The sequence below is a fragment of the Leptonychotes weddellii genome, chromosome 11 (assembly GCF_054177405.1).
Source record: "Leptonychotes weddellii isolate Sample4059 chromosome 11, ASM5417740v2, whole genome shotgun sequence".
Lineage (NCBI taxonomy): Eukaryota > Metazoa > Chordata > Mammalia > Carnivora > Phocidae > Leptonychotes > Leptonychotes weddellii.
Window position 1 is genome coordinate 21,116,192 of NC_138379.1, and position 10,451 is coordinate 21,126,642.

The 10,451-nt window shown below is 43.4% G+C and overlaps 1 long non-coding RNA gene across 1 annotated transcript; it reads left to right on the top strand.

The window, feature by feature from the left end:
• The first annotated feature begins 6,659 nt into the window (after nt 1-6,659).
• On the top strand, nt 6,660-10,089 carry LOC115942051 (uncharacterized). The gene is made up of 2 exons (XR_004076704.2): nt 6,660-6,995; nt 9,930-10,089. It is a non-coding gene; the product is annotated as an uncharacterized LOC115942051 (long non-coding RNA).
• The last annotated feature ends 362 nt before the right edge of the window (nt 10,090-10,451 follow it).

Genomic DNA, 10,451 nt, shown 5'->3' on the forward strand with positions numbered 1-10,451 from the left:
CGAACAATGAAACAGAGCAGTTTCCTGTTTCTTGGCCCCAACCCCCCACTGCTGAGGAATTTGGGTTTAAATTGCCAGAGAGGAACATTTACATTCTATAAATTAGCTTCACTAAAGATGCTTAAGCGTTTATGAAAACATTCCCATTTTATACTCAGCTTTATAAAATCTTAAAGGAAAAAAAAAATCCCAAACTGCCATGAGAAGCTAAGCTGGCAGAGAGAGCAATCTGCTCAGTGCAAATATGCCAACTGCTTTACAAATGAGTAATATGGAATCAGGATTAAGAGCCTGCAGATCATTTATCAGTGACAAGGATTCTTAGCCTCTGTACTCCAGGCCATGGAGACTCTCACAGGCTAAATCTTATGCCTCAGAAGCAATATACAGTATTAACTCATTTATACCCACATTAATTCCAGTGGCAGGGAATCCCGCTGTGTCCCACCTCGGGTGCCCAGGACAGGTATTTTGATGTACAGCAAAGAGTTTGACTTCCGGGGAGACCCGGGCTTAACTCCTGGTTTAGCTACTAACCAGCTAGTGACCTTAGACAGTGGAACTAACCACTCAGAGACTCAGTTTCCTCCTCTGAAAACTGGGTACAATAATGACATGCAGGTACTCATGAGGGATAGTTCTCCTGATATCTTCACTTCTGGACAAACAAAATAAAGGCAACAAGACTACAGAGGAGTTCCATCATGTATGCATTCAAATAAATGTGTTCAGACACACATGCCCTGCCATCGAGAAAAAGAGTGTGTGCCAAAGAAAGAAAATGAGAAGCTCTCCTTCATTTACTTTTATATCCCCTTCCCCATATTTTTCTGACTAAACCTGGGCCTTCTCTGGCTCTAGGGTAAAGAGGTCACGGCCAAAAGCAAAGAGAGACTAAAGAAATTAATTTTGGCTTGTGATTCCGAGGGTGTTGGTTTAAGAATAATTTTGACTCTTGACTTTATAGACATTTCCCCTTAAGTGCTTACTTTAAAGTCTTTGGCCTTCCCATTCTGCAGCCCCTGAACCCCTAAACACACAGTTCTCATTACCCCCTTAATGTCAGGTAGGCGGTTGGCCCAGGAACATAAGCATTGTTGCTGTCTGGCTGCTAGGCCAACAGACCGTGTTTCGTAGTCTCACTTCTTTGGACATCAGATACCAGACCCCTGACAGAGAGGGGCCGAGGGCCGGCACAGAGGTTCTTGTTCACTCAAACTTATTAAAGCATCCAAAGGGTTTCCAGCACATTCCACCTGCTTTTTATCTTTTCTGTCTGTCAAAATTAGGTGATTGCCCTGATGGATAAAAATCATGTCTGAAGCTCCACGCTGAGCCGCACTTAGAGGTTACTACTTCCAAGGATGAATACCATATGTAATAATCCTGCCTGCTAACCACACGCTATCACTCTTTGCACCGTTTTATCTTTAATATGATACATTTATTCTCATTGCATTTCATCACAGCCTCAATGGACAATGGCTTAGCAGAGAGGCAGTGCTTGCTTAGGAATGTGCTAGACCAGCATTTCCAACAGAACTTTCTGGGATGATGTAAGTTTTCTCTGGTCATATTTGGCAATAGCATTTAACATGTGACTGGTACAACCGAGAATCGGAACTATAAATTATATTTCATTTTAAGTAATTTACATTTGGACATCATTGTCCTGAGTGGCTATTTGCTACCTTATTGGACAGCACAGTGCTAGACGCTACCCACTTAGGACTTGCGCTGGACCAGTGTTGTCCAATAGAAATACAATGGGAACCAGAGATGTAATCAATTTTACTAGTAGCCACACTTAAAAAAAAGGAGAAAAAAAGAAATGAAATTAATTTAAATAATATACTTTATTGTTATTGACTCTTCAAAATACTATCATTTCAACATGTGATCAATAAAATATTAATGACATTTTTTACATTTTTTTCCACACTAAGTCTTCAAAATTTGGTGTACATTTTATAATTACAATATATCTCAGTTCAGACTAGCTATATTTCAAATGTTCAACGGCCAAATGTGGCTAGTGGTTACCATATTGGACAACACAAGGCAGATATTAGCTACCCTGGGGCTAACTTTTCTACCTGTAACATGGGCATGTTTACAGCAACTATAATCTAAAACACCCTTGTATTTAACTAAGGGATGCTAAAGAATTTTTAACACAGAGTATTAAACACAAAACCAAACTCACTACATTTATTTTTACCAAAGTATACATAGCTATGCAAAATATCTGGAGTTTCCTTTCCTTTCTGTGTTTCTTGGTCTTTTGCTTTGAATTACATAAATTCACTAATTTCACTAACATGTCAATATTTACTGCTAATTATACAAGAACAGTTCTACAACTTGAAGAAATGCAATGTGATTGTGTATCAACATTCTTAAGCTCAGGGCCTAGTAATTTCCATATCAATAATTTCCATTAGTGTAATGGGACACAATAGAAGCTGTTCCTGGAATGAAAATGTATAATGAAAAAAGCAATCTTAGAGAATCACTTGGCAGCAAAGTAGGTAACCAATAAGCCAATGACCTGATCAATGGGTATTAGGTACATTAAAATGCAGAAGATGATTCAGAAGTGTCCATTAGCAGGAATTTTAACAAATAAATTACATAAAAATAATCAATACAGCTGGCTCACAGTGTAACCTGTAACAGTGGATTCAAAGGCAATTGCAAAGATTTGCATTGCTCACACTTGAACGCCTTCTCAAGTTCAGCATTGCAAACTACACCTCCTCCCCCATCTTGAGTCCCTTCTTTAATGCTTTTTCTAAATTAGGTTGTTGTTTCATTCTTACCACGCACTCATGAAAAATGGATAAAGGCAGTCATGTGGGTTTTCTGTCTCTCCAGGACACACCTTGCTGAAACATGCTCAATATTTGTTAATGGCTTTGAGGCAGGAGCCATGAAGGTACAGCTTTTGCTTTGGAAGACAGAGGCAAAGAGAGACAATACTTGAGAAGGAGGTAGCATGGGGAAGGGGGGGCAGTTGTAAAGTCTGGATGGTGCCTTTTAAACTTGGGACAGGAAAATTGTCTTGTAATGATTGTCCACAATGTCAGCCTGGCTCTCCACTAGAGAAAGGGAAGCAGAATACAGTGCCTATGGCCTTGGACTCTGCCAGACTAATCAGAATCTTTCCTTCCACTTTACAACAGTTCGCGTCCTTTGATTTTGTTCATTCAATAAGCGTTTATGCATTACAAACTTAGCAGACTGGAAGAAGACAGGATAATGATACCACTATTATGTATTATTTAGCTGGTATTAAGCTTTCATTTGCTTCTCCGGCAGAAGAAAGGTTGTGCTTTGCTTAGGAAAGCAAGCAGGACTGGGCTACAAGTCATCATGCTCTGCCTTCAAGGGGTTTAAACGATCCTAGGATACCGCAGGGAACCCGGGAGCCCCTCATGTCTTTCTTCTCTTCACTTTGTTAGAAAGGAAGCAGAGGGCTAGCCTTTACTGAACACCAGTTAGGTATCAGGCACCCTGCTAAGCACAGGTAGGTAATACCTAATTTTATTGACTCCCCCCCCCATCCCACCACCACAAAGTTGTTGCTAGTAATGGAAAAAATACATTATTTTAAACAGAGAGAGGAGAAAACCCTCTGCTCCTCCCAGTAGCAAAATCCCAAGATTCCAGAAGACAAGGTCAGTAGAGCCCTTTGATACTTTTTATTCCTAACAAGGAAATTAATCTAGAGGTGGTGAGGTGAGGCTCTTAGCTACCCCTCTTTAATGTTCAGGCAATGGGGCGCCTGGGTGGCTCAGTTGGTTAAGCGTCTGCCTTCGGCTCAGGTCATGATCCTGGAGTCCCGGGATCGAGTCCCACATCCGGCTCCCTGCTCGGCAGGGAGCCTGCTTCTCCCTCTGACCCTCCCCCCTTTCATGTGCGCTCTCTCTCTCATTCTGTCTCAAATAAATAAATAAAATCTTTAAAAAAAAAAAAAAATGTTCAGGCAATGGTAGTGGTATTACTGGGTGCCAGGATTAAGCCATTTAAAGTGAGATCAGAAAAAGCAAGAAACATCATCCTTTCAAAGAAGCAAATACTATTAGGTCTCAAGAAGTACAATTTGAATACGTCTTTGGGGTAATTTCCAGAAAAGGGAAAGAGCCCATTAATTATGCATGTAAAAGTAAGCAACACATCCATTGTTTTTGAGAGAATCTATGAAATAACTATTAAAGGGATGTTAAAGGATAATAATTTTAAAGGTAAAATCATAATTCATAGTGATACAAAATGAACACATGTCAAAGATTTTACTTCCTTCATTCATTAATTAGGGAACCAGTAAGATGATAGGACAGGTTGAAAGGAGGATTCATAAGGCAGGTACCTACACAGAGAGGCTGATACAAATTTGCTTAGTAGATGCAAAACTGGCGGGAGGGAGGATGGTGGGGACCATTTTCAAAATTCACTTGCGTGTTGTGGTAGGCGGAATCCTGAGATGCCTGGCCCCTGGTGCACATATCCCGGATCGTCCCCTCCCCTTATGGATGGGCGGGACTGTGGATCTGATGGATTTCTCCCCACGATTAGGTTACAGCAGGTAACAGAGGTGAAGGGATTTTGCAGATGTAATTAAATCTCTGAGACTCTGAATTAATCAAAAAAGAGATTATCCTTGAGTGGGGCTGACCTAATTAATCGAATCCTTAAAGACTACTGGACCCTTCTTAAAGGAAGAGATTTGAAGTATGAGAGATTCTGCTGGCCTTTGAGAAGCACACTGCTGAGCTAGAGAGGACCACATGGTAGGGAATGGCAAGGGGCCTCTAGAACCTGAGAAGTGACACCAGCAAGAAAGCAGGGACGTCAGTCCTATAACAGCAAGATGAATTCTGCCAACCACCAGTGAGCTAGGAAGATAAACCTGAACCACAGATGACGTCAGTGTGCTGAAACCCTGGGCAGAAGACCCAGCTAACCTGCGCCTGGACTCCTGACCCCACAGAAAACCCAGGATCATACATGAATGTTACAGGAAGCTGTTCAATTTGTGGTCGTTCGTTAAACAGCAACAGAAAACTCATATACATGTCTACAGAAAAGAATTACTTGTATTGCTATGGCTGAGCTACAACTTACAATGTTGCAAAACGGCTCAAGGCAATGAAAAGTGCAGAGACCTCAGAATCAACCTGGAAGACAATGCCTAGGTTTTCAATGGATGCATCCAGTAACCCATTTGGTCCTTACCAGGAGCAATATTTCATTTGGTAAAGTGCCTCTTTCACAGACAACACTGCTTGATTTTATTTTTTATTTGAAGAAAACCTTTTTTGTTTTTCCTTGGAATGGATTTAGACTACACTTTAATTTGTTTTTCTGGGCGTGTGAGGGGGTGGGGGGTGGGGGATGGCTCCCTTCCAGGGGTAACAGAGTGGAAATCTACAAAAGCTCCAGAAAGCACCAGCAGGGCTGAGCACCACCCATCAGTCACTGCCGAGCAAATGGAACTGGGCATAATTCAGCCTGGGCTATGAGGGTGATGTTCCAAGTGCAGTGAAAAGTTGAGGCTGATCTCATCCACTCATCCATTTATTCCCTCAATAAACAAATCCAGTGCCCACCTGGTTCTAGACAGGGAGACAGTGCCCAATGGACACAACACACTCCCCATCCTCACAGAGTTTACACCATGCAGTAGCAAAAATAACCCAGATTTGGAGATCTATATTGAAAAGTACCAGATTTGGAGAACTATAGATTTGACCATTGTGGTTAGCCATGAAGACTTTCCTGAGGTTTAAAGGTTGAGACCACAGCCCTGTGGGAAGAATTTCAGAGATCATTCGGTTGCTAATCCTCCTAGGAAGAGGCAGATCCAGGCATAGCGAAGGAGAGTGATGACTCCGGGTCTTCAACTGGTAGGTGCGCAGGTGCCAGACCCCTAAGGAAATACAAATCTGATCCCTGATGTTGGGTTTAGCCTCCGCTGCCCCATGGAGGCTGCCCTGCACCCCTGGATAAATAAATCCAGAAAACAGAAGATAATACATTATGTTCTCTTATGCTGCTCTGTCTACCTCTGCAGTTAGTAATAATACTTACACGTGGAAGCACTTTGCATATAGTAACTTATTTAATGTTCACAATAGCCCGTGGAGGGAGCTACTGTTACTACGCCCATGCTACAGATGAGGAAGCTGACGCAGGGAAAGGTGAGGTGACTTCTCCACAGCTGCACAGCTACTGAGTGCGAGAGCCGGGACTCACGCCCAGACAGTCTGGCACCAGAGTCCTCGCTCCTAACCTTCCCAGGGAGCCGTCTTTGTAATAAGGGTTCCCTTGGGCATGGGCAAGAGCCACATGTGGGAGTAGTTCTCAAGCATACTCTGCCTTGCGATTTACTTCGATTACCCCAAAGCTCCAGTATCCCCAGTAGCAGGAGTCCACGTCCGGCTGTCCTAAGGGAAATTAAGGGATTTTTATATTCACCTCCGGCCGCAGCGTGGGGTCATGCTGACTGCACCCCAGGTAAAACTAAGAGTTATTTTACCATCCTTGCAAATCTCTCATCTACTTCAAATTGCTTCTTGCCTCATCTCTGAGCCTCTGCTTTCTCCCCCGGGTGTTCTATCTTAAATGTATACTGCTCATGTCCCCACTAGGGTCCAACCCCGGGGGCACGAGCTGTGATGGCAAGCCCCTGCAGCTGCCCACAAACAGTCAGTCATACCAACGATGACAGAGGGTTTCAAGTTTCCTGTTTACAGTCACCGTCCAATGGGGAGCTCTCCGGGAGAAATTAAAGACTGGCAACAAATTAACAAGGGTTCAGTTATTTTACAAGGGAGAACAATGGTTCCTCTGACCACTTTTGATTCATTGCATCTCTGGTTTCCATGGAGCATCATAAAAGGATCTATGTGTGTGTCAAGAGAATGGATGGAGAGAAGCGGCCCCAGGCAAACAGGAGAGGAGGCTTCTGCCTGATGGGTCTTCATCCGAAAGTGAGTAATCCCCAGCACTTGGTATTCAGTTCCTGAGTCGCCGTGCAGGTGGCTGCCCTGCCTGGGAAAATGACAATGACTAGTTCCAGTGGTTGCTTTCTCCCCTTCTCAGAAGATCTTTGCCCCCGAGTTGTGGTCCCTTTACAGGCTTATTTATGCTTGCCTCCATCTTTTCCCTTTTTAGCAACTTGTTGGAAAAGCTGCGTAGGCAATCAGAGGGGACTGCTGAACTGCCTCTGCGAGGGAAACAGTTGAAGAATTTTCAGGGGCTGACTCTGGAACTTAAGGGTTCTCTGGCTCTCTGGCTGCCCGGAACCCGTCCCAGCTTCTTCTTACAACTCCACCACCCCTTTCCCCCTTCTCCGTCACGTGATTTTAGAAGGTTTAGAGCCTTGACTCAAGGGAGGAGCATGTGATTTAGGCTCAGCCAATCAGTGCGTGGCATTCCCTTGACCGCCAATGATTGGTTCATTGATAATCATGTGACTTAATTGGAGCCATTTAGAGAGGCAGTAAGGGTTTCGGTGGGAATTCTGGGAAGGAGATTCTCATTTTGTTCTTGCTGGACTCGACTGAGGTGTGAGGCTGGAGACCAGGTAACCTTCTTACTGCCAAGAGGGAGCAGTGGTCTTAGACTACGGTCAAGCTAGGAAAAGAACAAGAGAGACACCGACTCTTGAGTACGGTGCCTGAGCTCTGGAATCAGTCTATGTCTGAGCAAGCCCTGTTTCCAGACCCTCGGATACGTTATTCAATACCATTTACTTCGGGCTTGTACTGTCTTGGATTGGATTTTGTTTCTTGCAACTGAAACAGTTGCCTGTTGCCCTATAGAGAAAATTGAGAGAAAGCTTTGAGAATAAGAGCTGCCTGAAGAAGGGCCATTCACAGCCCTTCAGCCAGGAAAGTGATCCTCACCTGAGGGTATTGGTCCCTTTACATTTATCGTGAGAAAGCAAAATCTGCAAAATACACTTTTAGAGCCGTTAGCTTTTCCATTCCCTTCCATCTAAACCTGACATTTTTATGGCGGGGAAATCTGTCTAGTTTATTATTCAAGTTATTGCTGGGCCTACCTTAAAGTGAACAGACATGGGTTGAAATCCTCAGTAAAAGTCTTCCGTATCTTTTTTTTTTTTTTTTTTGGTCACCATGCCTTCTAAGTGCTTCCGGTATCCTCTCAATTATACCATCTTTCTAGCTAAGTGATGGTATATGAAGACATTTGGCAGGGGACCCAGAATCACCTGAATCATGCCTTGGCCTACCAAGCCCATCTCTCCCCAGTGCCCCAGGGGAGCTGTAAGTAAGTTATTTTTAGAGAGAGCTTTGGTCCAAAACCTGAATGGAAATTCAAGTAAGTAAGGTTGGACCTCATGTTCTTTCTCTTCATTGTTCGGTTCCAATGCTGAAAGATAACCAGTCAGTTGACCTAGACCTTCCTTTTCTGGGAGTGCTAAGCCCAGAAAATTAACTGTTTTGGTTTGCTGGTATGGGGTTAGGATAAGCCACTCCATCTTGGGCCCAATCTGGTTACAGAGTCAAGAACTCTGAATCTGCTTCCAGTGGGAGGATGAATATATGTCCAAGGAGAGAGAAAGTGAAGAGGTGGGGAGAGGGGCATCTAGGGCCACCCTGCCTTTCTGGCCACAAGGAAGGCAGAGAACAAGAGCCTATTCATATGTTACATGTGCTGTAACCTTATTTCTGTTGAAATGTCCACCTTTGGAAAGTTGTGAGCCAATAACTGTCTTGGAATTAATCAGATCCATACTCTCTCAGAGCAGAACAAAGCAGGAGGTAAAACAAGAATTTCTGAAAGGTTGTTCTTCATAGTTATGTTATCAAATTACGATAATGCTGGCTAAGATAACAAATCATCTCTAGAATTTCAACAGCCTAACACAATACAAGTTTACTTCTTATTCGTATAACAATCTAAGGTGGATCCTTCTCACTGACGGGCTGCTCTCCTATACTTAGTGATTTAAGAACTCAAGTTCCTTCAGTGTATGTAAGGCTCCACTTTAAGTTTAAGTTAATGGCTTTCAACTTTCATCGTACTTTGTCATGACCTGATGAGCTTTAAAAATGCTAATACATGGGCCCCACCCTAGGAGATTCTGATTTCCCTGGTTTGAGTAGCTGCTTGGGCACCCGTATATTTAAGATACCCCCAGAGGAGTACGAAGGTATTTCACTAGAGCGTTCCCCTAAGGCAGTTGTTCTAATGCGTGGTCCCCAGACCAGCAGCAACAACGTTTGGGAACTTACACAATGTGCAAATTCTCGGCTCCCAACCACATATGTGGAATAAGAACTCTAGGGTGGTGCCCAGCAATCTGTGTTTTAATAGCTTTCCAATTGATTCTGATGCATATTCAAGTTTGAGAATCACTCTCCCAGAGCCTCAAAGTTCGCTGCATCCAGGTGGAAGGGGAGAGACGGAGTTTGAGGAGCACACCTGCTACTTACCTACCTTGGAATGGCAATGACCTCACAGTCTCTTGGCAATATCCAGTAACGTGGGCCCAGCTAGAGGCAGAGAAGACTGGGAAACGGGACCCTCACTGGGCAGCCTGTTCTTGCCATAATCATACATATTAGAGTTGTCTAGAATTCCACACTGATTCAGGATGGAAGAAAAATGAAAGGCAATTCTAAGTTCTATGTGTAATGTAAATGGTCAAGGCTCCTAGGTCGTGGGAGTTGAACTAAACAAAAACCTGGAAGAAGATATGCAAATTATTTGTTTTGATAGAGAATAGTATGGGTTCCTTTGGACAGAAAAACTAACATAAAAATTTCAATAACTTATAAGCAACATACCCTGTCTTGTAACAGCCATTTTACATTAAAGTGATAAAATCTCTTGAGTTCTCCTGATTAGATCTCTCTCTGATTCACATGGTTTCCATTCACTTCCCCCACCAGCTCAACAGCAACTCTGACAAAGAGATGGGAGATTGTGGATCTGTGGGCACAACAAGGTCCTTTCAGAAGCCAATCCCGAAGGAATCTCCTCACCCAAGCCTCCACAATACTGTGACGGCGAGAACAGACATTAAATAAAGTCCGGCGGTTTGTGGTTCGCGTCCTGGCTTTGCCAATTCTTTCCTGTGTAACCTTGGGTGAGATGTTCAATCTCTCTGGGCCTCAGGTTCCTCTTCTGTGAAAGAGTTAAAAAGTCCCGGTTTGTAGGATTATTGGGACAACTACATGAAATAATAAAGGTGCCTTATATATCTTAGGTCTTCTAATCCCCACTCTTCTCTCCCGACCTTCAGGGTGGGCATAGAACCGTAGAACCCGTGCAGATGACATGGGCCAGATTCTGGTCTCCATTCCAGGAGAATGCCATCTGTTGAGTTTAGGCTGCCTTGTGATACAGAAACAATTCAGGCCATTGTTATCCCCAAAAGGACACATCCAGGTGAAGCTCTTAAGATGCTTTGA